The sequence below is a fragment of the Scyliorhinus canicula genome, chromosome 19, assembly GCF_902713615.1.
Source record: "Scyliorhinus canicula chromosome 19, sScyCan1.1, whole genome shotgun sequence".
Lineage (NCBI taxonomy): Eukaryota > Metazoa > Chordata > Chondrichthyes > Carcharhiniformes > Scyliorhinidae > Scyliorhinus > Scyliorhinus canicula.
This window is the reverse complement of record NC_052164.1, coordinates 57,745,721-57,770,869: the sequence shown is the minus strand read 5'-3', so window position 1 is coordinate 57,770,869 and position 25,149 is coordinate 57,745,721. Positions and strand designations below refer to the sequence as shown.

General features: G+C 47.3%; 1 protein-coding gene across 6 annotated transcripts in view; it reads right to left on the bottom strand.

Annotated features, from left to right (window-relative positions):
- Positions 1-25,149, bottom strand: part of prdm10 (PR domain containing 10) — a 317,111-nt gene that overhangs the window by 283,775 nt on the left and 8,187 nt on the right. For 4 of the 6 annotated variants that reach the window (XM_038778556.1, XM_038778562.1, XM_038778558.1 and 1 more), the window contains exon 2: positions 10,264-10,406. The exons of the other annotated variants lie outside the window; for them this stretch is intronic. The gene's annotated coding sequence lies outside the window, so the exon portion shown is untranslated. The remainder of the gene's footprint in view (positions 1-10,263; positions 10,407-25,149) is intronic. 6 annotated transcript variants of the gene reach the window in all.

Genomic DNA, 25,149 nt, shown 5'->3' with positions numbered 1-25,149 from the left:
GGGTTTTCACTGGGATGTGGGCAAGTCAGCATTCATTGTCTATCCTCAGCTGCTCTGAAAAGATGTGGTGGAGACCCACCTCTTGAACTGCTGCAGTCCATGTGGTAAAAACACTCCACAATGCTGTTCGTCGAGAGTTCCAGGATTATGAATGAATAACAATGAAAGAGCACAATGCCTATCCAAGTGGGGATGATGGGTGACTTGGGAAGGAATTTGGAGGCAATGCTGTTTCCATGCACCCTCTGCCTTGTACATTTTAGGTGGTGGTCACAGGTTTGGGAGGTACTGTCAAAAAAGCCTTGATCAGCTGTAGAGCATCCTGCAGGCATTTACTTCATGCAGTCACCCAGTGTTATAGGAAAGGATATTTAAGGTCGTGGACTGCATGCTAAGCAAGCAAAATGCTTAGTCTCAGATAGTGCTGCAATTTTTGAGTGTTGTAGCTGTAACCATTTTAATTGAATAAACAAAAATAGAAAATACTGGACAATCTCAGCAGGTCTGACAGCATCTGAGGAGAGCGAAGGGACCTAACGTTTGAAATCTGGGTGATTATTTTTCAAAGCTTTCTAATTTTATTAATGTTGTCTCATGCTCAGTACATTTAAAGCTTGGCATCTCAATGTCCAACCCTAACCCCAGTTTCTTTCTCCACATCCCACAAAGAACAGTTTCAGTCTTGTTTCAATGATTCAGACCCACCCTTCAATTTGTTCCAGTGCTTCAATTTCTTTATCCCTGCATATTGCACAAAATTTCACAATTCCACAGGGTCCGAGTAATGCAGCATCAGAAATAAAAATGCTCATTTATTCAGTGCTTCTTATTGTGTTATGCTGCTTCGTGTAGCATAAGCTGCTTTCTTGATGCTTTGACAAAGGAAGCTCCGGACTATGAAATTAGTTCAACTTGTTGATTGAACTATTAACATAGTTCTTAAATGAGTTCGACTCTCTGCTAATCTAACTGTAGTAACTCAGTCTATCTTTACCAGCCTGCTCTAAGCCACGTGCTGGGTGTGATGCTGTTGATCAACCCTGATGTACTCTCTAGATGTCTGTCTGTGGAAAGAGGCAGAGCATGTGTGCCCTGTCCTTTTGTGTGAAGGGATGTGAAGTGTCCCCCTTGTGGTAATGCCACCTCTGGGTGTCCTTTCCTTGTGAACGCTGTCAGTGCCCCTGTGCTCAAGGAACCAAGATGTCATCAGGTGTTTAAATGGTCAAATCACTTCGTTGTCTGATTTGCACTCTTTTTTCGATGCTTGTGGTAGCGATTCCTGATGTCATCTTTCCTGTCTGACCGGGACTGGTGTCTGTGTTTGCAGTATTGATGCCGTATGTCAGCTGCCTCGAAAGCTGGTCTGCTTGTTTGTAATGTAGCAAACATGAATTTGTAAGATGCGTTCTCATGCCATAATATGTCTGCACACTTGCCATTGTCTTGAGCTGTGCTGTCACAGTGTCCTGCATTTGCAGAGTTGTACCATGTCGTATCAGTCGTTGTTCCAGTGTTGTTGGTTTTGTCATGCTTGTTGTTGACGTTGGTGCCTTTGGTACGCTTCTTGTTCTTGTCTGTGTTGTTTTTGTTGCGCTCAATGACCATTCCGAGTGGAGAATCCAAGTCTTTAACAAAGTTACTGTGTCAGTGTCCTTTGTGGCGTCTGTTGTTTCATTGAGTATTGTGTCTTGGATTCCTCGGTACTCCCCGTCTGGAGTCATGTCCGGTTCACTGGAATCATCTTTGGCTTGTTGATGCTCCCCGCCTGGAGTCCGTTCTGGTTCACCTGAATCACCTTTGGTTTATTGATGCTCCTCGTCTGGAGTCAAAATGTTCAAGATTTCATTTTCTTGTGGGGAGGCTCGAGTGGATGAGGTTTCAATTGACGTGGTCACACTGGACTCACGGTAGTTTCACTCGGATTTTCGAGTGCCTCTGTGCATACAAGCGGAGATCTGTCAGTCTCGCTGTGATGTTGCACATCTTGTATGGGAATTGTGATGCCTTCGTCACTTGTCTCACATACAGTGGGTAGACCTGCAGTGTCTTCTTGTTGGTAAGATGAGCTGGGTAGACTGTCAGAGTCTTCTTCTGGTGGCTCAAGTAATCTGGGTAGACTGTCATAGTCTTTCTGTTGTTCACGTGAGCATGGCAGACTTGCATCGTCTGCTGCTGGTTGCTCAGATAAAGGAGGATAGACCTTCATGGCCTTGTTCATGCATGGACTGCATGCAGTTCCCTGTGTGGAGTTGTGCAGTGGTCTCGCTGTGGAGTCTTTCATCGCTGTGTGTGTCGAGTCGGGAACTCTTCATGGCGCGTGGACCACTTGTCGTGTGGCATCAGGCCGCACTCTGTGGGCTTCGTCTTCTTCCTGGGTATTTGACAGGTTGCTGTCATCCAATGTATCGATGATCTGCCATGGCATCATGGTACTGGATTCATCTACCATGAGTAGAGTCGTTTTGAGCTTTACAACCGTGGCGCTGATGCTTGTATGATCATCATATCCGAATAACTCAGCCATGTCCGAGTAGTCTTCGATAAACCAATCATCAGGGGCAGCAGGGTAGCATGGTGGTTAGCATAAATGCTACACAGCTCCAGGGTCCCAGGTTCGATTCCCGGCTGGGTCACTGTCTGTGTGGAGTCTGCACGTCCTCCCCCTGTGTGCGTGGGTTTCCTCCGGGTGCTCCGGTTTCCTCCCACAGTCCAAAGATGTGCGGGTTAGGTGGATTGGCCATGCTAAATTGCCCGTAGTGTCCTAAAAAGTAAGGTTATGGGGGGGGTTGTTGGGTTATGGGTATAGGGTGGATACGTGGGTTTGAGTAGGGTGATCATGGCTCGGCACAACATTGAGGGCCGAAGGGCCTGTTCTGTGCTGTACTGTTCTATGTTCTATGTTCCGCACAGACCGTGACCCAGCGGGGAATCGAACCTGGGACCCTGGCGCTGTGAAGCCACAGTGCTATCCACTTGTGCTACCGTGCTGTCTGTGGAAAGAGGCAGAGCCTGTGTGCCCTGTCCTTTTAAATGGGTCATGCAGTGCCCCCTTGTAGTAATGCCACCTCTGGGTGTCCTGATTACCCATGGGTTGTGTCGTGTTGCAATGACCCATTGGCTGTACGTCTGCGTGTCATGACATCTCTGGTGCACTCTAGTGGTTACTTAGTTGTAGTGTATTTACATTAACCCCTTGTGTATATACAGTGATGCATAATCACCACACTTCTTATTCTCAGGATGTCCCAAAGTTCTCCACAATTTATGAGTGCAGGCACTGTGGTTGAAGGAAACATGTCATCAATTTTTATACAGGAGGATCCCACAACCTTTGACTGAAATAACCCATTTTCTACCTGAAATCGCATATCGCCCAATTTCCAAATTATTTGCATTTGTCACAATCAGGACTTCGTACCTTTCTTCAAAAACAAGCTTCACACAATAAACCCAAAATTTGTTTCCATAAACCCACCTTTTATATCCCCTTCCAGCCACCTCCTCAATGCATCCACATTCTCACTTTCACCTGACAAAACATTTATTCATTCATCACTTCACCCTCCACAATTAGGCTCATCTCTGAGCAGGCTTAGTTATTTCTTTTGCTCTTTAAATTTGCTTCTGCAAGCCCTTATTGTTTTCTTCAGTATTTTCTTCTCACCATTTTTCATATTCCAAGTTTTGTCCCCCTAACCATCTTTTCAACTTCCCTGTACATGTTTTGCCCACTCATGCTTCTCTGCTATACTGCCAGTTTTGGTTTTAGCATATCCCTCTTTTTATATTTTAGTTTAGCTTTAATTAATTCATTTACATATGCAACCCTATTCTTTGATGTGTATTCTTTGTGCAAAAAGGCAACATAGCTACTTTGTACTTTCTCCAGTTGAAATTTGAAGGTCATTGTCTTGCCTCAAGTCATTTGCTGAATTTTACTGCCAAGTTAATCTAGGCCAGAGCCTTTCCTATCGCACTGAACTTCACCTTTTTTCCAGTCAGGCATGCTTACCACTAATTATACATTCTCCTTTTCTACTTTGACATCAAATGTAACTTTTTTTATAGTTGCTCTCTCCCAATTGTTCTCTGATTTTCATCCGTTATTTCTAACAACTGAATCAAGCAAAGCTTTTTTACTCATCAGCCAATGAAGAGATCACAAAGTGGTCTTAGAAAAATTTCTGTAAAACATTCCCCAACTTTGAACATCTGCATTACTTTTAATCGCAGTTAATCTTTTTAATAATCTTTATTGTCACAAGTAGGCTTACATTAACACTGCAATGAAGTTATTGTGAAAAGCCTCTGGTGGCCACATTCCGCGCCTGTTCAGATACACATAGGGAGAATTCAGAATGGTCAATTCCCCAAGCAGCATGTCTTTCTGGACTTGTGGGAGAAAACCGGAGCATCGGGAGGAAACACAGGGACAACATGCACATCCGCAGACAGTGAACCAAGCCGGGAAACGAACCTGGGACCCTGGCGCTGTGAAGCAACAGTGGTACCCACTGTGCTAATGTGTGCTCAGATCTTTTTGTCTGTCTGGAGTTTGCACATTCTCTCAAGTCTCTGCTTGGGTCTCACCCCCACAACCCAAAGATGTTAGGTGGATTGGTCAGGCTAAATTGCTCCTTAATTGGATACTTAAATTAAAAATTTAGAAAATTTTGATTAAAAAAAAAAGATCTTCCTGACATTCTGGACCTGGTTCTTGGGAATTAGACGGGGCAGGCGAATCAAAAATCATTAGCCCAACATTTATAAATAGTACTCAGTATTGTACGGTTTAGATTAGGTATGGAAAAGGATAAGAAACAATCTAGAGTGAAAATACTTAATAGGAGGACAAATTTCAGTTTTGGTTGAAAACAAATCTGTCTTGGATAAATTGGAATAATAATTGCCAAGAAAAACAGTAATGGAACAAATGGGATGCCTTCAGAGACAAGATGCTGCATACAGTCGCAACGCATTTCCACAAGGGGTAAAAGGTAGGGCAAACAAATCCAGAGTTTCCTGGATGGCAAGAGAGTAAGAAGAAGCAGAAAAGGACCAGGTTCCATCGAGAAAGTACAGAGGGAAGTTAAAAAAATAAGAGCAGAAAAGAATATATATGAGAAGAGACTAGCAGCTAACCTTAAAGGAATCCAAAAATCTTCCGCAGGGTGCCAGAAGACTGGAGATTTGCAAATGTTATACCCTTGTTCAAAACAAAAGGTGCTAGAATAAACCCAACAATGACAGGCAGTCAGTTTAACCTTAGTGGTGGGGAAGCATTTAGAAATGATGATCCAAACAAAAGAGTAACTTGGATATGTGTAGAGATTAATTAAGGAAATCGATAATGGATTGGTTTGTTATACAAGGGAGATATTAGGAAATTGGGTCCAGAAATGAGATCAAAGGTGTAACAATCAATTTAGAGGGAAAATACTGCTCGCACGGAGTCAGAGGGATACGCCTACGCCTGGCCGAGTTACATTGTCTCAGTCAGACTGAAACTAGTTAGTGGGAATACACAGAATGCCCCAGATCCATTGTCCTTTGGCCCACTCCTGTCTGACCAGCCATTAGCCCTTTCGAGTTTGATGACCACTTTGTCTGTCAATAGGAGGTTAGCTGCATATTAATAACATGGCTCTGTTCTTTTGTAGTGGGCAATCAAACAGCCAAGACAATGATGATAAGTTCAAGTCTATAAACCCCAGAGAACATTTATTCGAGGGGATAGACAGAGCTTAGAGATAATAAAAAAAAATCCTGTTTTGAACAGGTACGGGAAAAGGCTTTGGAAATCGACCAAGAGAGGTCACAAAAAGTTGCCACCAGGTTCTGAATGAATGTTTCCAAAAGAAGAAAAATTGTTTCGCAAATGTTGTTGGCTTTGTCTTTCTGTGTAAGTGGCATTAGAGCTGCATGTTTATTGAAAGTACTGTTTAATGGAAAGCGTGTTCAGGTTAAGAAACTACAAGTAATCTGCTATTGTTTGGGTTGAGTTTGGAAGTCTAAATATGTTTTCTTTTCTTTTCATAAACTATCCAAGCCCTATTTCTTTTCATATCACTCCTGGAACAAATCAATCTTTCCGCACCATCTTAAAACTTATAAAAGCTGTGGCTCTGGTCCAATCTCTTAACCACTGTTGAGAGATGACCAAGTGTCTGTAGCAGGTTAAAGGGAAATCATGTTTACCCATGATTAAATAACAGAATTTTGATGGGCACAACATAGTCATGATGGTGGGCTTCCAAAAGAAATATAAAGGGAGCATGGAATAATCATTGGAATAATAATTCCCAACGACACGGAGTGAAATGCCTAACTGGTTTATTTAAAACTAAAATTAAAGCCACTACCGTGACATACAAAACAATCATCCCAGCCCAAGACTGTCGGGAATCTTTGGTGCAGGTCTGGGAGCTACGCTTTCAAGTCCTGCTAACGAGCCTTAGCTGGGCAGACCTCTGCCCGTACACTTTGGGAACTCATATTCTCCGATTAGATTTGTATTACAAGTATTTGCTGCAGTAATGATTTAAAAGCCTGTGTTAGGGTATGAAGTAATATTTTTAAAATTCAGGTTTAAAAGAAAGTCAGATTTTGTGGCTGGAAATGGTGCAATTAGGATATCGCAAAAGTGAGATCATTATTTTCAAGCCATGCTCATCTTTATAAGAAGTCTAATGGGATTTTGTTATGATTTCTGGGGAGTAGATAATTAGATACATTGTGCTTAAACTTACGTAAGCAGGTCATGGGATTTGAATGGGATAAAGATGATGTAATTAACAGGAAGAGCTGGATCTAGCAGGTAGTTGCAGGTTACTATCTGGAAGCTGTGAGCTGAACCACAGCTTTTGCAGAAGGCAATCCAGCATTAACCTGATAGACAGGGATCTGCCGGTTGTTTGCAGAAAGGATCTCTCTCTCTCCTCTTCAAGCAATATTTCAAAGAACTCTCTATCCAGAGAGCAACAATACTGTTATTCATAAGTAGTTTTTGACCTGTGATGGGTGTTGCTTGATTGGAGATAGAGAAGGTAGAAGTTAGAAATGTCCTTTTATTTTATTGTTAAGCATTATTAACTGGTAATTGCAAGCTATATTTCTGTGATGTAAGGTAGTTTAATACTGTGTTCGTAACAAAGTTTGTTTTGAGAGATCATGTCCCTATTTGTGCCTGGAATCACTCCTGGAGCGAAGTGTCCTTTCCTCTCAGTATTACAAATTAAAAAGTGTTGGGGTTCTTGTCCAGTATCCGAGCAAATGTTGAGGTCTGGTCCGGGATCATAATATTTAATTCACATTCGCTGGGTCAGAACCTGGAACTCCCTCCCTAAAAGCACTGTGGGTGTTCCTACCCTACATGGACTGCAGCAAATCGAGGCGGAGGCTCACCACCACCCTCTCAAGGTCAATTAGGGATGAGCAACAAATGCTGGCCTTGTCAATGACACTCTCATCTTATGAACGAATTAAAAAGGGGGAAAAAAATTGTGCCTGCATGGAAAGGACAAGGGAGTGGGAGATATCAAAGAGCTACATGTACTTGGCAGCTACATGGCCTTTGCTCACCTGTCATAGCTACTATTTCACTTCCGAGTGACATGGATTCTGTAGCAGAACATCTGTTCATGCTTGCACTTTTGGAGGCTAAGGCTGCTTCCTCTTGTCATCGCTCCAGATCATAAAGCCACTACAACCAGATAAATTAAGACTCTCATCCCGTTCTCCAATTTTGTTTAATTGCTTTTGTGTATTTATACATGCACCTCAATCCTAACATTATTTTCAAAATTATGATCCTTCATATTTTTTTTTCTAGTTTTCTCATTTATCCCAGATAGCCATTGTCCCGTCTACAAACATTTGTATCTCAACTCCAAAGCTGCATATGTCTCATGTTTCTCCTCCAGTAACACTTTGTCAGTTTTATTCCTTCTGTTCCAATCACTTATTTAATACTGCTCTTCTTTGCATAAACCAACCTAGTTTCCCCTATTCTGGTCATACGAAGTTAAATCCTCCCCCACTGTTTATCCTCTCCACAAAATTTTCATGCTCATCATAAAATTGATGATCTTCAGAGACTTGGATCAATTGCATAGGTGAGGTGCGATATGGGAGATAGAGATGGACTAGAATGTGGGTGAAAGGAATATGTCGATAATATTACGATCCCGGACTAGACCCCAACAGTTTTGTTTTAATTCTCTAAGACCGTGAGGAATTTATTTCCACTCAAACAACAAAACCATCTTAGGTCCCAAAACTTTTAAATGCAGTTAGCAGACTCAGGAATTCTTGCTGGAAAGAGATGTCTTGGACACTCCACTTTAAGAAAGAGAGATCTTTTGAAACTGCTTGAAAGAAAGAGACCCGAGACCCTGTCAGAATAATGTCGAATCTCTGGCTGTGTTTCTTCAGAAACCTTCTCAGTTGCCCCTCCAGCCTAAAACGAACTCTGAAAACCTCCACCTGACTGCTTCAACCCCTGGCTCCTCCCATTAACCGCATAATCTTGCTAAGCGGAGCACAATGGGACCGATTCTCCGGCCATGTTGTGCTCAAGGGAGAGCACAAGGCAGCTAATGAATGCCGGGAGAGGCTTCCAGCGAGTCTTCCAAAAGGCTCCTCGCCTCGCGAGATTCTCCAGAGTCCGGTGAGATATCAGAGTTGAAACTTCACCCCAAATGGGCCTGACCAAACGACGCTCCCAGAAGTACGTTGTACACCTACTTACAGGGTATAGAAGGATATGGGCCAAATTCGGACAAGTGGGACTAGCTTAGTGATAGAAACTGGGCGGCATGGACAAGGGCCCGTTTCCATGCTGTAAACATCTATGACTCTATGACCTACTGCCCGGGATCCACTGGCCTCCCTCGATTCTCTCTCCTCCCCAGGGTGGCTGCAGCCAGGTGTCGATCAGCACTGTCAGTGCAAGTGCAAGGGTGCCTGAGTGCCCAGGTGACACTGCCAAGGGCCGGGGGGCCAAGCCCATAGAATGAGGGTGGAGGGGGTGTTTGATGCGTGGGGGAGTGCAGGGAAGATAAGTATGGGCCTTTGGGAGGTTAGAGGGGTGATTGGTGGGGGTCCTGGAAGGCTTTGGGGGGGGGGGGGGGGGGGGGGGAAGCAGTGTCTTTGTGTGTGGGGAGGTGATATTGCCCATGGCTGTGGGGTGTAAGCTCACCAAGATGTCAGGGCACCCTTTCAAAATGGCGGCCTGATCTCAGAGTTCAGCTCCCTAGTGCTAATAAAAAAATGTTCAAGTGTGGGCTAAACCGTTGAGAAACTCCCCAGGGCGCCAAAAAAGTGATTACGTGTCATTGGATAGCGGTGGGGAACTCGTGGGTAGAACAGGCGGGAAACTACCTGAAAAACACACCACAAATTAACTTTGAAATTTTGGGGGGAAATCACGCCCAATGTCTCTAATTAGATACTCCCCAGGAAAAACTCTTAATATAAATAAAAGTCCAAACCCCAAATACTAACGATGCTTGTATTGCACCTCTGACTACAAAAGCCAAGCTGTCTGTCAAACCAGGATTTTTTTTTTTTTTTTTTTTTTATAAACGCTATTGCAGCAGTCATACACACTAACCCAGGATTTTAACCCTTAGTACACCAAATACATATAATACAATATATCTGAAATTCCTACATTTATCACAATCGTTAATATTTGTATCCTGTGCCAATACATGAGAGATGGGAGTGCTGGGCATTCTTTTCTCGTATCTAATATGTTCAAGTTGGTGAAGAATATGAAACATCCTATTCTGTGTTAGAACAGTGCATTGTGGGACTGACAGAGCCAGGTCCAACCATACAGGGATAGAGCAATGCTGGCTCCACTTACAGAGACAGTCAGTTAAAATCTCAAGTAGCAGAGGCTACAAATAAAAATGCTGTTCAAATGGTAAATTCAAAAAGAAAACAAAAATCAAAGAAAACAGCCCCACCAGTCAGACAAGCTAATCAGTCAGAACAGACCACAGGATGATATTACTGAACACAAACTACTGCTGTGAGCACAGGCTGATTGCATGAAAGAATCTATTTTGTCCTTCGCTGATAGATGAAAAGAAAACGATCGATTCACTCAGAATCAGACAGCAATCGACTTGCATCATCCCAATCTATACAAGACACCTGGTTTCGGAATTATGTTTGAGCCATTGGAGGATATTGCTTCCTCTCTGAAAGCAGAGGAAAAGAGAAAAACAACTTGGTAGCGATTACTGATTATACCTTGAAAGCATCTGGTGAGTACAAGAGTCTAGCTTTCCGAGTTTGTGCTGACGGTCTGGAGCCTCAGCAGCCAGCTGCTCACAGCTTCTGGATTTAGTGTCAGTGGGCGATAATTCTCACTGAGAGATTGCAGAATGGCATCCCTGAAAAATACATAAATGATAAGGCGATGTTAATTTTTTTTTATTCATGCTTTCGATGGGCATCATTGGCAGGGGCAGCATTAGTTGCCTATCCCAACTCGCCCTTGAACTGAGTGGCTTGTTCGGTCATTTCAGAGGGCCGTTAAGAGTTTACCATATTGTTGTGGATCTGGAGTCACATGTAGGCCAGAACAGGCAACGATGACAGATTTCCTTCCCTAACGGATGTTAGAGAAACAAATTAGTTTTTACAACAATTCTAGTTGGTCACCATTATTGAAACTAACTTTCAATTCCAGATTTTACTTTATTGAATTTAAATTTCATCAGAGGCCATGGTGGATTTGAACCTGTTTTTCCAGATTACCTGCCCAGTGACATTACCACTACACTACCGTCTCCCCACAAATGTACAAATCTTGGACATCTGCAGGTTAGGTGGATTGGTCATGCTAAATTGCCCCCGAGTGTTCAAAGGTTAGGTGGGGTTACAGGGATGGGTGGGGGTGTGAGCCTGGGTGAGGTACTCTTTTGGAGAGTTGGTGCTGACTCGATGGGCTGAATGGCCTCCGTCTGCACTGGAGGGATTCTATGAAGATCTTGGGCTAAAATTTGAGTACTACAGCCAGTTATGCAAGGGCAGAAAGTAATGGAAAAGGTTAAGCTAGGGACTTCCGGTGGAGGCTGTGGAGTGAGTGGTCACACATTTGGTGGCTCCTGCTCAATGTGGTATTTTTTGGTCCTTTCCCGTCTGAAGGGTGAAGTCTTGGATGGGAAGACGTGCAGGAGTATCTGGAGAAGGTGTAACATTCTGGTGTAACGGTGGCTGCATCCACGAAGTAGGAGTGGGACAAGAAAGGAGCTGTTGGAACAGGAGACTCTTCGTGGTGCACCACAGGTAAAGATGGCTGGGGGCCCATTCGGCCTGCCCAGTGGTCAATGGAGCAGTTTGTGGAGGCCCTGGAAGACCTGGCCAAAGTGATGGAGCCAATTAAAGTAGGTATTGAGTCTCTGTAGGCTGGAGTCCCAGGGCCGAGCAACCCAGAAAGTGGAGGAGGCGGTGGGGAAGCACGAAGAGCAGCTGGCCCCGTTAGTGGCAGAGGTGGGGATGAAGCGGGAGAACCAGAAGAGGCTGAAGGAGAAGGTGGAAGATCTGAAGAACCGCTCCAGAAGGCAAAATTTGAGGATTGTGGGGGTGCCCGTAGGCGCGAAGGCCACACGTATGTGGCCAAAATGTTGGAGCAGCTGATGAGGGAGGGAGCCTTTGACCGGCCCCTGAAGGCTGACCGAGCACACAGGACGCTGATGCGGAGGCTGCAAGCAGGCGCGCCGCCAAAGGTGATGGTGGTGCTTTCTGGATAAAGAAAAGATTCTTTGGTGGGCGAGGATGTGCACCTGGGAAGGGAACGAGCTGTAAGGTGTCTCAAGACCTGGGTGCAGAGCTGGCAAGATGGTTTAATCGGGTGAAGGCTTCCCTCTTCAAGAAAGGGGTGACGTTCAGGGTGCTGTACCTGGCCCACATCTGGGTGACTTTTCTGAAGTGTGAGTAGACGACGAACTTCATGAGGGACAATGGACTGGCAGGAGAAGGAGGACACTGAACTTTGGAGGAGTTTGTGAGCAGGCCTTTTTTTTGTTCTCGGGGAAACTTTTGCCCTCAAATTGTTTGTTTGGTTTTGATGAAGGGGTGTTTGGAGGGTAGGTCTCTCCGTGGGGACAATATCAAAGGTAAGTGCACCTTTACAGTTTTGTTGGGAGAGTGTGAACGGGTGATGGGGAGGGGGGCTGTAAGGCGGTTCGGAGGCCTTGGGCCTCCATGCTAGCTGGGTGGGCCAGTTAATACTAATCTTTATTATTGTCACGAGTAGGCTTACATTAACACAGCAATGAAGACTTCCGGTGGCGTGGGCGCGCAGGGCGGCCGCAGCGCGAAGAGCTCCCGCCGGTGGCCGCGACGATTTCGGGGAAATCCCAGAGTTTCGACGCACCCCCCGACTACCGTCGGCCTTTGGGGCCGTCGCGAGCAGCCAGCGGAGCCGGTTTAAAAACCGGTGAAGAATCCCACGCGGGTGTTGGGGCGGCGGGGGCGGAGGTCCTGGGCCCAGCGCGGCGTCGGGGCCAGAGCAGCGGGGGCGGAGCTACGAGGAGGCCGAGGAGGCAGGCCCGAGTCCAGGACACCATGTAAGTGCGGTGTCCCACAACGGATGGCGCCCACCTAGGAGGAAGTAAGAAGGCTGGAACCTGGTCCCAGGGGAGTTCTGGATGAGTACAGAGGGGAAAGAAAGAGAGCTGGAAGATTTAAAGAAATTTAAAGAAGTTTGGTGAAGTTTTTTTTTCCTCCCCTTTGTCTTTTAAAAAAAAGAATAATTCAGATTGATGAAGGACAGAAGGGTGGAGGGAGAGAGAGGAGAAGAGAAAGAAAGTGAAAAACAATAAGCTGCTAAAGGATGTGAAAAGCAGCGTCGAAGAAAGGAGGAAACGCAGGGTCGCCGCTGAAGAAGACAAATAAAAGTGGTGATAGGACGGCGGAAGCCGAACTGCAAAGCGGGGCCGCACTATGTACGGTGGAGAAGATGACCGAGGTGATGGCGGTGGAGCTGGAAAAACAGTTTACGAGGCACATGGAGGCCTGGAAAAAGGAGACAGCGGCCGCATTGAAGTTACTGATGGAGGAGGCAATCGCCCCGATAATTGCCCCGTTGAAGGTGGCGTTGGCAAAGGCATTGGCCGAGGTGAGAGAGCAGGGCGAGACGATGAAAGAAGTGGAGGAAGCCATGTCACGACACAGCGACCAGGTCACCTCGATGGGAGATGAGTTGTGAAGGGCTGTGGAGATTAATAGAGGTCTCCGAGCAAAGCTGGAAGACTTGGAAAACCACTCAAGGCGGCATAATTTGAGAATTGTGGGCTTGCCCGAACGGACAGAGGGCCCAAGGCCAACACAATACTTCGTTAAGAAGTTGGCGGAGCTGATGGGGGAGGGTGAGAGCCCCTCGCAGTACGAGCTAGACCAAGCCCATTGGTCATTAAGGCCGAAGCCCAAAGTGAACGAGCCGCCAAGGGCAGTAATTATCTGCTTCCAAAAGTTTTGCGTGAAAGAGAAGGTGTTAAACTGGGCGAAGCAGAAGCGGGAGATACTATGGGATGGTACTACGGTCCGGATCTACCAGGACTTGACGGTGGAGTTTGCAATAAGACGAGCGGCGTTTGGGTGAGTGAAGGCAACGTTATATAAGAAGGGGATACGGTTTGGTATTGGGGGGGGGGGGGGGGGGGGGGGGGGACGACTGGAACCTGGTGCAGGAGCCACGGTTGGACAGATCACGGCCGCGCTCGCTGGTCCCATCAGGGGGGCAAAGGCGCTAGCTGGGCTAATGGTGGAAATTGGAGGGGTGGACCCTTGGAGGTTCCTCCACCCAGGGGTACGGGAGTACTCGTTTTTCTCAGCAGTCCATAGGGTATACTGGTGGATTGACTTTTTTGTGGTGGGAAAGGCTTTGCTGGCTGGAGTCAAGGGGTCGGAATACTCTGCAATTGCTACGTCAGATCACGCGCCACATTGGGTGGATGTGGTGCTGGATAAGGGGGTAGTGCAGACGCCGGGGTGGAAACTGGATGTGGGGCTTTTGGGGAACCAAGTAGTCTGTGAAAAAATTGAAAAGGTAATTAAGGAATATGTAAGATTCAACTGTACGGGTGAGGTGTCAATGGCAGTCGTCTGGGAGGCTCTAAAGGCGGTAGTGAGGGGTGAGGTAATTTTGTTTATGGCCAGGGTGGACAAAGAGGAGAGGTTGGAGCGGCAGAGGCTAATAGATGAGATGTTGGAGGTAGATAGGAGTTATGGGGAGGATGGGGACCCAGCGATGCTGGGAAAGAGGAAGGAACTACAGGCGAGCTTCGGTCGACTATCCACCAGGAAGGCGGTGCGCCAACTGAGGCGAGCGAGGGGTGCAGTTTATGAGCATGGAGACAAGGCGGGGCGTATGTTAGCAGGTCAGATCCGGAGGGAGGCAGCAGCAAGGGAAATTCTTCAGCTAAGGGATAGGGCCGGGAAGTTGGTGGAGGCTCCGGAGCTGATTAACAAGGTTTTTCAGGAATTCTACGAGAGGTTATACAGGCCAGAGCCACCCGGGGGAGACCGTGAGATGCTGGAATTTCTAGGTGGGCTGGAGTACCCGAGGTTAGGGGAGGGAGAAAGGGCTACATTAGAAGGAGCAATACTGGAGCAGGAGATAAAAGACGCGATTGGGAGGATGCAGTCGGAAGGTGGCAGGGCCTGATGGGTTTCCGGTGGAATATTATAAAAATATTTAAGGATAAGTTGGCACCCCTGATGGTAGGGATGTTTGAAGAGGTGATAGGGAAGGGAGTGCTGCCGCAAACCTTGGGGCAGGCATCAATTTCACTGTTGCTTAAAAAGGATAAGGATCCGACGGAGTGTGGGTCGTATAGGCCCATTTCACTTCTTAATGTGGACGCAAAGGTATTGGAGAAGGTAATGGCGGGTAGGCTGGAGGGTGCCTCCCGAAGATGATAGGTGAGGATCAGACAGGGTTCGTGAAAGGGAGGCAGCTGTTTTCGAATATTAGGAGGGTCTTGAACGTCGTTATGGCACAGGCGGAAGGGGAGCAAACAGAGGTGGTGGTGGCACTGGACGCCGAGAAGGCGTTTGATCGGGTGGAATGACCTGATGGCAGTGCTGGAACGGTTTGGGATTGGACCAAGTTTTGTGAACTGGGTAAAGTTATTATATAAGGAGTCAAAGGCGAGTGTCCGCACGAACAATATCAGTTCGAGATAGTTCTCTCTCCACCGTGGGACGAGGCAGCGATGTCCTATGTCCTCCCTGCTATTTGCGCTTGCGATTGAGCCGTTGGCCATCGCATTAAGAAGTTCGGGAGCATGGAAAGGAATAGTGAGGGGGGGATAGAGCATAGGGTGTCCTTGTATGCCGACGACTTGCTGCTGTATGTGTCAGAGCCGAGTGCGTCGATAGGAGGAATATTGGAGTTGCTGCAGGTATTTGGGTCTTTCTCTGGGTACAAGCTGAACTTGGACAAGAGTGAGTATTTCGTGGCGTCTCAACCGGGGGTGGGGGCAGGGATGGTGGGGCTGCCATTCCCTAGGGCGGGGACTCACTTTAGGTATTTGGGGGTGCAGGTTGCCCGGGAGTGGGGAAGGTTTCGCAGATACAACATCACTAGTTTGGTGGGGAGAGTGAAAGCCGACCTGGCGAGGTGGGATGGTCTCCCTCTGTCACTGGCAGGTCAGGTGCAGGCGGTTAAAATTAATGTGTTGCCGCGATTTCTGTTTATTTTGTCAATGCCTACCGATTTTCCTGCCAAAGTCCTTTTTCAGGGAGATTGAGGGAAGGATTACTTTGTTTATATGGGATGGGTAGGTGGCCAGAGTGAGGAAGGTGCTGCTACAGAGGGGAAGGCAGGCAGGGGGTTTGGGTCTCTCAAACCTGATGTACTACTACTGGGCGGCGAATGTGGAGACGGTGCGGAGCTGGGTCAGAGGGGTTGATTCCCAGTGGGTCAGAATGGAGGAGAGTTCGTGCAGGGGGTCGGTGCTGAAGGCACTAACAACTGCCCCGCTCCCGATAGCTCCGGGGAAATACTCAGGGAGTCCGGTAGTAACAGCTTCATTGAAAATCTGGAGGCAGTTTCGCCAACACTTCAGGTTGGGGGCAGGGTGGAGAGAAATGCCGATCCGGGAGAACCACAGATTTGAGCCAGGGAGATGGGACGGAAGCTTTCGGAAATGGGAAGAGAAGGGGATTAAGACTCTAAAAGATTTGTTTACTCGGGGTCGATTTGCAGGATTGAGGGAGCTGGAAGCGAAGTATGGGCTGGAGCAGGGAGAAGTGTTTAGGTATATGCAGGTTCAGGACTTTGCCAGGAAGGAGATACAGAGATTCCCGGAGGAACCGGCCTCCACGTTGTTGGAGGAGGTGCTGACGGCAAGTGGACTGGAGAAGGGGGCAGTGTCAGCGGTATACGGAGCTATGTTGGAAAAGGATAAGGCACCACTGGAGGGGATCAAAGCGAAGTGGGAGGAAGAATTGGGAGAGATTATAGAGGAGGGGGTCTGGTGTGAGGTACCCCGGAGAGTGAATGCCTCCACCTCGTGTGCGAAGTTGGGGCTGATACAGCTGAAGGTGGTGTACAGGGCACACCTCACGAGGACAAGGATGAGCCGATTCTTTGAAGGGGTAGAAGATGTGTGTGAACATTGCAGGGAGGGGGGGGGCGCTAATCACATTCATATGTTTTGGTCCTGTCCAAAGCTTGGGGAGTACTGGAAGGAGGTGTTTAGGGTAATTTCCAAGGTGGTGCATGTGAAGCTGGACCCGGGTCCCCGGGAGGCCATATTCGGGTGTCGGATCAGCCAGGGTTGGAAACGCGTGCGGAGGCAGATATCATAGCCTTCACCTCATTGATCGCCCGAAGGCAGGTCCTGCTGGGATGGAGAGCGGCCTCTCCACCCTGTGCCCTGGCGTGGCGAGGGAACCTGTTGGAATACTTGACCCTTGAGAAGGTTAAGTTCGAACTGAGGGGAAGCTCGGAGGGGTTCTACATGGGCACTATTTATTTTGCACTTTCAAGAACTGGATAACATCGAACATTAGTTGGGGTGGGTGGGGTGCAGGGGAAGGGGGTTGTGTATGTTGAAGATGGCTGTGGGGGGCAGCACGGTGGCCTAGTGGTTAGCACAACCGCCTCACGGCACTGAGGTCCCAGGTTCGATCCCGGCTCTGGGTCACTGTCCGTGCGGAGTTTGCATATTCTCCCCCTTTCTGCGTGGGTTTCGCCCCCACAACCCAAAAAAAAAATGTGCAGAGTAGGTGGATTGGCCACGCTAAATTGCCCCTTAATTGGAAAAAAATAATTGGGTAATCTAAATTTATTAAAAAAAAGAAAAAAAAAAGATGGCTGTGGGTAATCCCGGATTCCTTTTTTTTCTTTGTCATTTGTTTATGTTAACATGCGGGCTGATGTCTGGGCATGGTGGGAGGATGGGATCGTTGTTACTGTTATGGGGTTTGAGATATTTGTTGTTGGTTATTGATTGTTGTTGGGTGTAAATTCGGGAGAAAAATTGTGAAAAAGGAGAATAAAAATATTTTTTTTAAAAACACTGCAATGAAGTTACTGTGAAAAGCCTCTAATCGCCACATTCCAGCACTTGCTCGGGTAAACAGAGTGAGAATTCAGAACATCCAATTCACCTCACAGCACGTCTTTTGAGACTTGTCAGAGGAAACTGGAGCACCCGTAGGAGAACCTAAGCAGACATTGGGAGAACGGGCAGACTCCACACAGACAGTGACCCAAGCGGGAATCGAACCTGGGACCGTTGAGCAACAGTGCTAAACACCCCAACAGGAGGCTGGTTTAGCTCACAGGGCTAATCGCTGGCTTTTAAAGCAGACCAAGGCAGGCCAGCAGCACGGTTAGATTCCTATACCAGCCTCCCCGGACAGGCGCTGGAATGTGGCGACTAGGGGCTTTTCACAGTAACTTCATTGAAGCCTACTCATGACAATAAGCGATTTTCATTTCAGGGGCTAGTTTAGCTCACCGGGCTAAATCGCTGGCTTGTAAAGCAGACCAAGCAGGCCAGCAGCACGGTTCGATTCCCTTACTAGCCTCCCCGGACAGGCGCCGGAATGTGGCAACTAGGGGCTTTTCACAGTAACTTCATTGAAGCCTACTCGTGACAATAAGCGATTTTCATTTTCAGGAGTGCAGTGGAGGGTTGTCAGGGGGTAGGTGTAGGGGATGGGGTTTTTGTTTTGTTTGGGAGCGGGGAAGGGTTGCTGACAAGTGTGAAGTTGCTGTGGCCCAGCTGGAAAGGGAGTGATGATGGGGGACATCCGAGGGTGGGCCAACGCTGGGGGCTAGCCCAAAAAGGGATATAGTTGAGCAGCATGGGATGGGAGCCTCCCCGACCAGGCTGGTCACGTAAAACGTAAGGGGGGCAGAATGGGCTAGTCAAGTGGTCACGTGTGTTCATGCACCTGAAGAGTCTGAAGGCGGACGCGGCCTTTTTTGTAAGAGAGGCATTTAAAAGATAGGGGACCAGAGGAAAGGATGGGTGGGTCATGTGTTCCACTCGGGACTGGATATGAAAACGAGGTGGGTGGCAATGCTGGCAAATAACCGGGTGGCGTTCAAGGTGGGGAGCATTGTGGCACATCCAGGGGTGCGGGGGGGAGGGGGGGGGGGTTTGTCATGGTGAGTGGGAAGCTGGAGCGGATGCCAGTGGTCTTGATAAACGTTAATACCCAAATTGGGATGATGTCGATTTCATGAGGTTGGTTCTAGGGACGATTCCTGACATGGACTCGCACCAACCGGTTGATCATTGGGGGGGGGGGGGGGGGGGGGAGAAATTTTAATATGGTTATAGAGCCAAGCTTGAACCGGTCGAGCCCAAGGTCGGGGTGTGCCTGATAACAATACTGTCGATAGTTGGTGGTGCAAACTCCAACCAGCAGGTGACAGTACCGATCCCACCATGCGGTCTCGAGACAGTGGTCATGTGACAAGGCACTTAGATATAGGTCGGAGCAAATCCAGTGATGCACAGAAGGTTGTAAGACATATATGAGGACAGTCGTGCATAGAGCTAGTTCCAGGGGAGTATAAAGAAACTCCGTGATAACTTGTCCTGTATCTGAACGTTACCTTACCACATGTGTATTAAATGAGGATCCTTTTTGGGCAAGTCACAAGCAGTTCTGTGGATTCCTTGCTAGACATCCAACACAACACAATACCAAAGTACTGAAGATTTGAAGACAATGACGACAGTGACAAAGTTTAAATTCAGTGGAAGGACCAACCTGGTGAGCTGCAGCCATGGTGACTCAACGCAGTAAAAGACACTGAAGCTCGAGATGGACGGACTGAAGCGTCCCACCAGCTTAGAGTATCGGGTAGACGAAAAAGGGCAGCTATTCAAGCAGCATTTCAAACTCTTTTGTATCAGCCCGAGGCCTGCAGATATAGCCTGCCGAAAGGCGAATAGCGTTGCTGCTTACTGTGGCAGGTCCACAAGCAATTGAACTGTATAATATTTTTGCTTTTGACAATGAGGATAGCAAGAGATACAATGAAGTAATTGGGAACTTTGATCATCATTGCTGCCGCAAAAAGAATGAGACATGAGAGAGATAGATATTCCGTATGCGTGCCCAGAAACCTGGTGAATCGTTCGACCGTTTTGGCACTAAAGGCCCAGTCATGCAACTTCAGTCGCCTGAAATCTTTTCTGATCTGCGAAAAAATTGGCAGCACGGTAGCACAGTGGTTAGCACTGCTGATTCACAGCTCCATGGTCCCAGGTTAGATTCCCAGCATGGGTCACACGGAGTATGCACATTCGCCCCGTATCTGTGTGGGATTCCTACGGGTGCACCAGTTTCTTCCCACAGTGCAAAGATGTGCAGGTTAGGTGGATTGGCCATAATAAGTTGCTCTGAGTGACCAACGGTTAGGTGGGGTTACTGGGTCACAGGGATATGTTGGAAGTGTGGGCTTAAGTCCTCTTTACAAGGGCTGGTGCAGACTCTATGGGCCAAATGGCCTCCTTCTGCACTGTAAATTCTATGATTGCCTTTGGTAAATCAAATGATAAGCTATGCGAGAGGTTGCTGCGGGAAGATGATTTGGGACTGGAACAAGCAATAAAGATTTGCCAGGTGAGCAAGGTAGCTGCACAGCAAATCAGCAATGCCCAAAAATATTGGCGCCAACAGAGTAAGACACCAGCGCCATTAGTGCTGTGCCCACATAATGAAGAAATGTGCTCTCATTGCGGGCGGCCATTTTAAGCGGCCAACAGGGGCCGCCATCTTATGCCCAAAGTGTGGCAATCGACATGGCCCACGGCAATGCCTGGCCTTTGGAAAAGTCTGTTCCAGATGTGGCCACGTTGGGCATTTTGGGAAACAGTGTTTTGCGTGTCCAACAAAGGACCATAGAAGATCAGTAAATGTGATTGATGAAGTTGATGAGATGTCTCCAGACGAACAGTTCTTCATCGATCTCATTGCAACCAAAGACCAGAAGAGTCCGAACAAAAACTAAGACGACACAATTTCAAAAAATAATTAAACCAGAAGTCACCGCACACCATGAAAATCAGGTGAAAAACTATGGTGTTCTGAAATAACTCATTATTACCATGTGACCTTGACAAGTCAGTCTCCATTGCACAAACTGAACACACAGCTGAAAGGCGCTGATCGGCCAGGACTGCCGGTATATTAAGGTACAAAAAAGATGGTGAGCTTGCGCTCTCTGTGGACGACATGACGTACTGGTTACTGTTTTATATTGTGGACTTGAAATTGAGTCCATCTTAGGAGCGGATGTATGTGAATCCCTGAACTTAGTTGAGCAACCCTATGTCCCAGAAGATGGGATACTACAGATCCATACAAGATATTGTGTGCACATTTGACAAGGATTCAGAAGAAATCTAGGTGGAGGACGACAAATCAGACAAGGAGAAGAAAGGGCCAGCGAGCATTCCGCAATTTAGTTAACAATCTTCAAGAACGTGTATGTGCTCAGTGGCATGATACAGGAGCACGACGAGCCCATATTAAAGTTTCTCCAAGATGTGAATGTTAAATGTTCAGGAGTATGGGTATTTCACAAACGAGGTGATTAGGAAAGCATACCAGATGAATTTGTGGCCTGACGAGCTTGAATCTTCATTCTTTGATGAACCAGAAATCATGGAGTGCACAGGCCACAAGATCGACTGGAGGGAGGGCAAAAATGCCACGTTGAAAACAATTAAAACTAAGCTGAAGAACAAAGGTTGAAGCACTTGCAGAACAGTTATGAAAGCTGTACCAAATGAATCATTCTTTAATTTCTTCAGTCCTCCTGAAGTTCCACAGTGTGGAATGTTAAGCTAAAGTTTTGCAGTAAAACGCGATGCTGAGTTTGAATTTGGCTGCCTCCTGCGCAGACACATAATTCCGTGTGCAATGTATTTTACAGGAGAAATTACTGCAAACAATGCTGATCCAACAATGAGTATTATGTAGATATATATGAAGACTTTGAACATGATGCTGAAAGTAATGGCATGGAAGGTGAGCCAGGTGAAAGCCAATATGAAATTATCGTAAATCTCTCTCGCAGGAGCAAGGACAGGCTTAATGAAGAGGTCCAAGAAGCGCTACTGTTGTGGTTCGGAAGAATTGACAAGGTGGTCACAGGGGTGCCCAGATTGCGCTGGACACCGAGAAGGGCCAGAGCTCTGAGATGGCACACTCCGAAATAAAAACTAAGATCACAGTGGCTGATACCTTGGAGGACCAGCTACTGAACAAGCGAGAAACAGACAACATTGTCCCAATCTTAGAGAAGCATGCTCCAGAGGAACTTGGTGAATCATTTCAGGCCTCTGAAAAGATTCCGGTAGTCGACTCCGTGATCCTTGAGGATACTGAGGATGAGTGGGAAGATATTGACGATGAATACAATAGCATTGATATTGATGAAGATGATTGGGAGGAACGGACGGCTATCACGCTGTGTAGCTCGACGGATCCACACATCTACTCGATGCAAGGCCAGGATGACCCAATGTCTGGGCCGTCAGGACAAGAGTGTCTGCGTCATTACTGCCTGCATCATTACTGCCTGTGATGAGGAGCCGTTGAGCATTGCTCCAGTGTGCCAAGCACCTGTTGTCGTCGATCTAACCTCTATCCAGACATTAGAAAGCGAGATGATCCAACATCCAGTTGAGGCTGCAGAATTGGGCGTAGTCACACAACACAGTGATGATATATCAGCACCTCAGGCTACACCTGAGCATCCGCATACTTCCGCGCACAGGGTGCAGACCAGCACCGAACCAGGGGCTGCCAAACCCAAACATAAAAATAAAATAATTTCCCAACTAATTGTTAAAACAAGGAGGGGCGGCACGCGCCGCAGTGGTTAGCATTGGGACTATAGGCATGAAGACCCGGGTTCAAATCCCGGCCCTGGGTCACTGTCCATGTGGAGTTTGCACGTTCTCCCCGTGTTTGCATAGGTTTCGCCCCTTAATTGGAAAAAATGAATTGGGTACATTAGTAAACAAACATTAGAGGAAGGGGGATATGGTGATATGTCTGTAAACAATATTGTAGCTAGGAGGTGGTGCAAACTCCAACCAGCAGGTGATTGTGCAGATCCATCATGCGGTCTTGAGACAGAGGTCATGTGACAAGGCACTTAGATATAAGTCAGGGCAGATCCAGTGATCCACAGAAGGTTATAAGACATACATGAGGACAGTCGTGCATAGGGGTAGTTCCACGGGAGTATAAAGAAACTCCATGATGACTTGCTCTGGATCTGATCATTACCTTACCACGTGTGTATTAATAAATATTCTGTGGATTCCTTGCTAGACATCAAATTCCGAACACAACATGGGGAAGGTGTCGGCAATGGCGAAGGAGCTGAAGGGGTTTGTGGAGTGTATTGAATGGGTGAACCTGTAGACGTTTGGAAGGCCGAGGGTGAAGACATTTTCAGATTTTTCCCCATGTGCACTGGGTGTACTCCCGGATTGACTTTTTTGTGGTTGACAGGGATTTGTCGGCAGGAGTGGACGATTCGGAGTATTCGGCGACCATGGTTTCTGACCACGAGCCACACTGGGCGGATTTGCTAGTGCACCGTGGGGCGGGGTGGGGGAGGGGCATAGCACCTGTAGCGAGGTTGGATGTGGGTTGTTGCTGGATGAGGTGTGCGAGCGGGTGATGCCCACCATCCAGGGGTATGTGACACTGAGGAGGTCACAGCCGCCACGCTGTGGGAGGCACTAGTTTGGTGGAGTTTATTTCAATTCGGGAGCATAGGGAGAAGGCGGTGGGGCAGTTGTGGAGGTCCAGGGAAAAGGCATGCAGGATGTTGGCCCACTCGCTGGGGAAGCAGGAGGCGGCAAGGGAGATGGGCAGAGTAAAGAATGGGACGGAAAGGGTGGTGTTGGACACGCTGGGGATCAAATGGGGTGTTTGTGGCTTTTTACAGCAGATTGGGGGAGTCGGAGCCCCAGCCGGGTTTGGGGGGGGGGGGGTGTCATTGGAGGCCCCTATCGGGTTGAGGGAGGTGATGGAGAGTATGGAGGCGATGCAGGCCCCAGATGGGTTCCCGCTGGTGTTATAAAAGGATGGGATGGGAGGGGGGACGACACACATGGGGCCACTGCTCTCGAGGGCATACAATGAGGCTAGGGAGAGGAGGGGGGAGGACTTCCCCCTACATTATCACACGCATCCATCCCTTTGATATTCGAATAGGGGAAGGATCCAGAGCAGTATGGATTGCACCATCCGATATCACTATTGAATGTAGAGCCAAGTTGCTGTTGAAGGAGTTGGCTTTGCGAATTGAGGACTGCGTCCCGGGGTGATAGGCGAGGACCAAATAGGATTTCTGAAAGGGAGACAATTGTCAACAAATGTGAGGAGGCTGCTTAATGTGATTATGATGCCTCCAGAGAGGCATGACGTGGAGGTGGAAGTGGCAATGGATGCAGAGAAAGCTTTTGACTGGGTGGAATGGGAATATTTTGGGAGGTGCTGGGGCGGTTCGGGTTCGGGCAGGGGTCTATGGACTGGGTCCGATTGCTCTGCAAGGCACCGGTCCCAAGTGTGCAAACGAACCGGGTAAATTTGTGATATTTTGGACAGCATCGTGAAACAAAGCAGTGGTGCCACTCTCCCCGTTGCTGTTTGCCTTGGCTGGCTGTTGGCTCCTTCTTCTATAGCTCAAGGAATCTTGCAGTACAAAGAACTTAGCGGTGAGGTCCATGAGATCACAGATTTGTTATGGCGCACAAGGCGGCCATTTGGCCAGTTCTCCTCATGGCTCAGTGCCATTCCCTGCAAATTGATTAATTACATATTATACCTTCTTGAATGCCTCAATTGAACCTACTTCAACCACACTTCCAGACATTCCAATCTGGACCACTTGCTGTGTGGAAACACTTTTTCTCGCATCACATGTTTCTTTTGCAAGTCACTTTAAATCTGTACCCCCTCATTCTTGATCCTTTTTACGAACGGGAACAATTTCTCCCTATTTGTTCCGTCCATCCTATCATGGTTCTGAACACCTCTATCAACTTCCTCCATGCCTTCTTCTCTCAAAAGAGAACAGTCCCAACTTCTCCAATCAATCCTCAGAACTGATGTTTCACATCCCTGGAACCATTCTTGTAAAACCTCTTCTGCACTTGCTCCAGTGTTCACATCCTCCCCACAGAGTAGCATCCAGAATTGTACACAATATTCCAGCTGAGGTCTAACTAGTGTCTGGTATATGTTCAGCATAAGCTCCTTGATCTTTTACCCTATTACAGGAGCCCAGAACACTATATGCATTATCAACTGCTCTCTCCACCTATCCTGCCACCTTTAGTGATCTATGGACATATACACCCAAACTGGGTGAATATGCTGTTATGGGAACGGCATTTTCAGAACCCTAAAATGTATCATGGAGTTCAACCAACCTCTCCCTTTAATGTGTTGTTGCTTTTGAAGCACACGGCTTGGTCTTCGGGTGTGGTATTACAATTATGGACACATGGGTTTTTAAACACAAAACAATGTTTTTCCATTAATTCAACTTAACCTTTTTAAATAAACATTGGATCATTTACCACCCCTTACTTCAAAGATAACCCCCAAAAAATACAACACTAA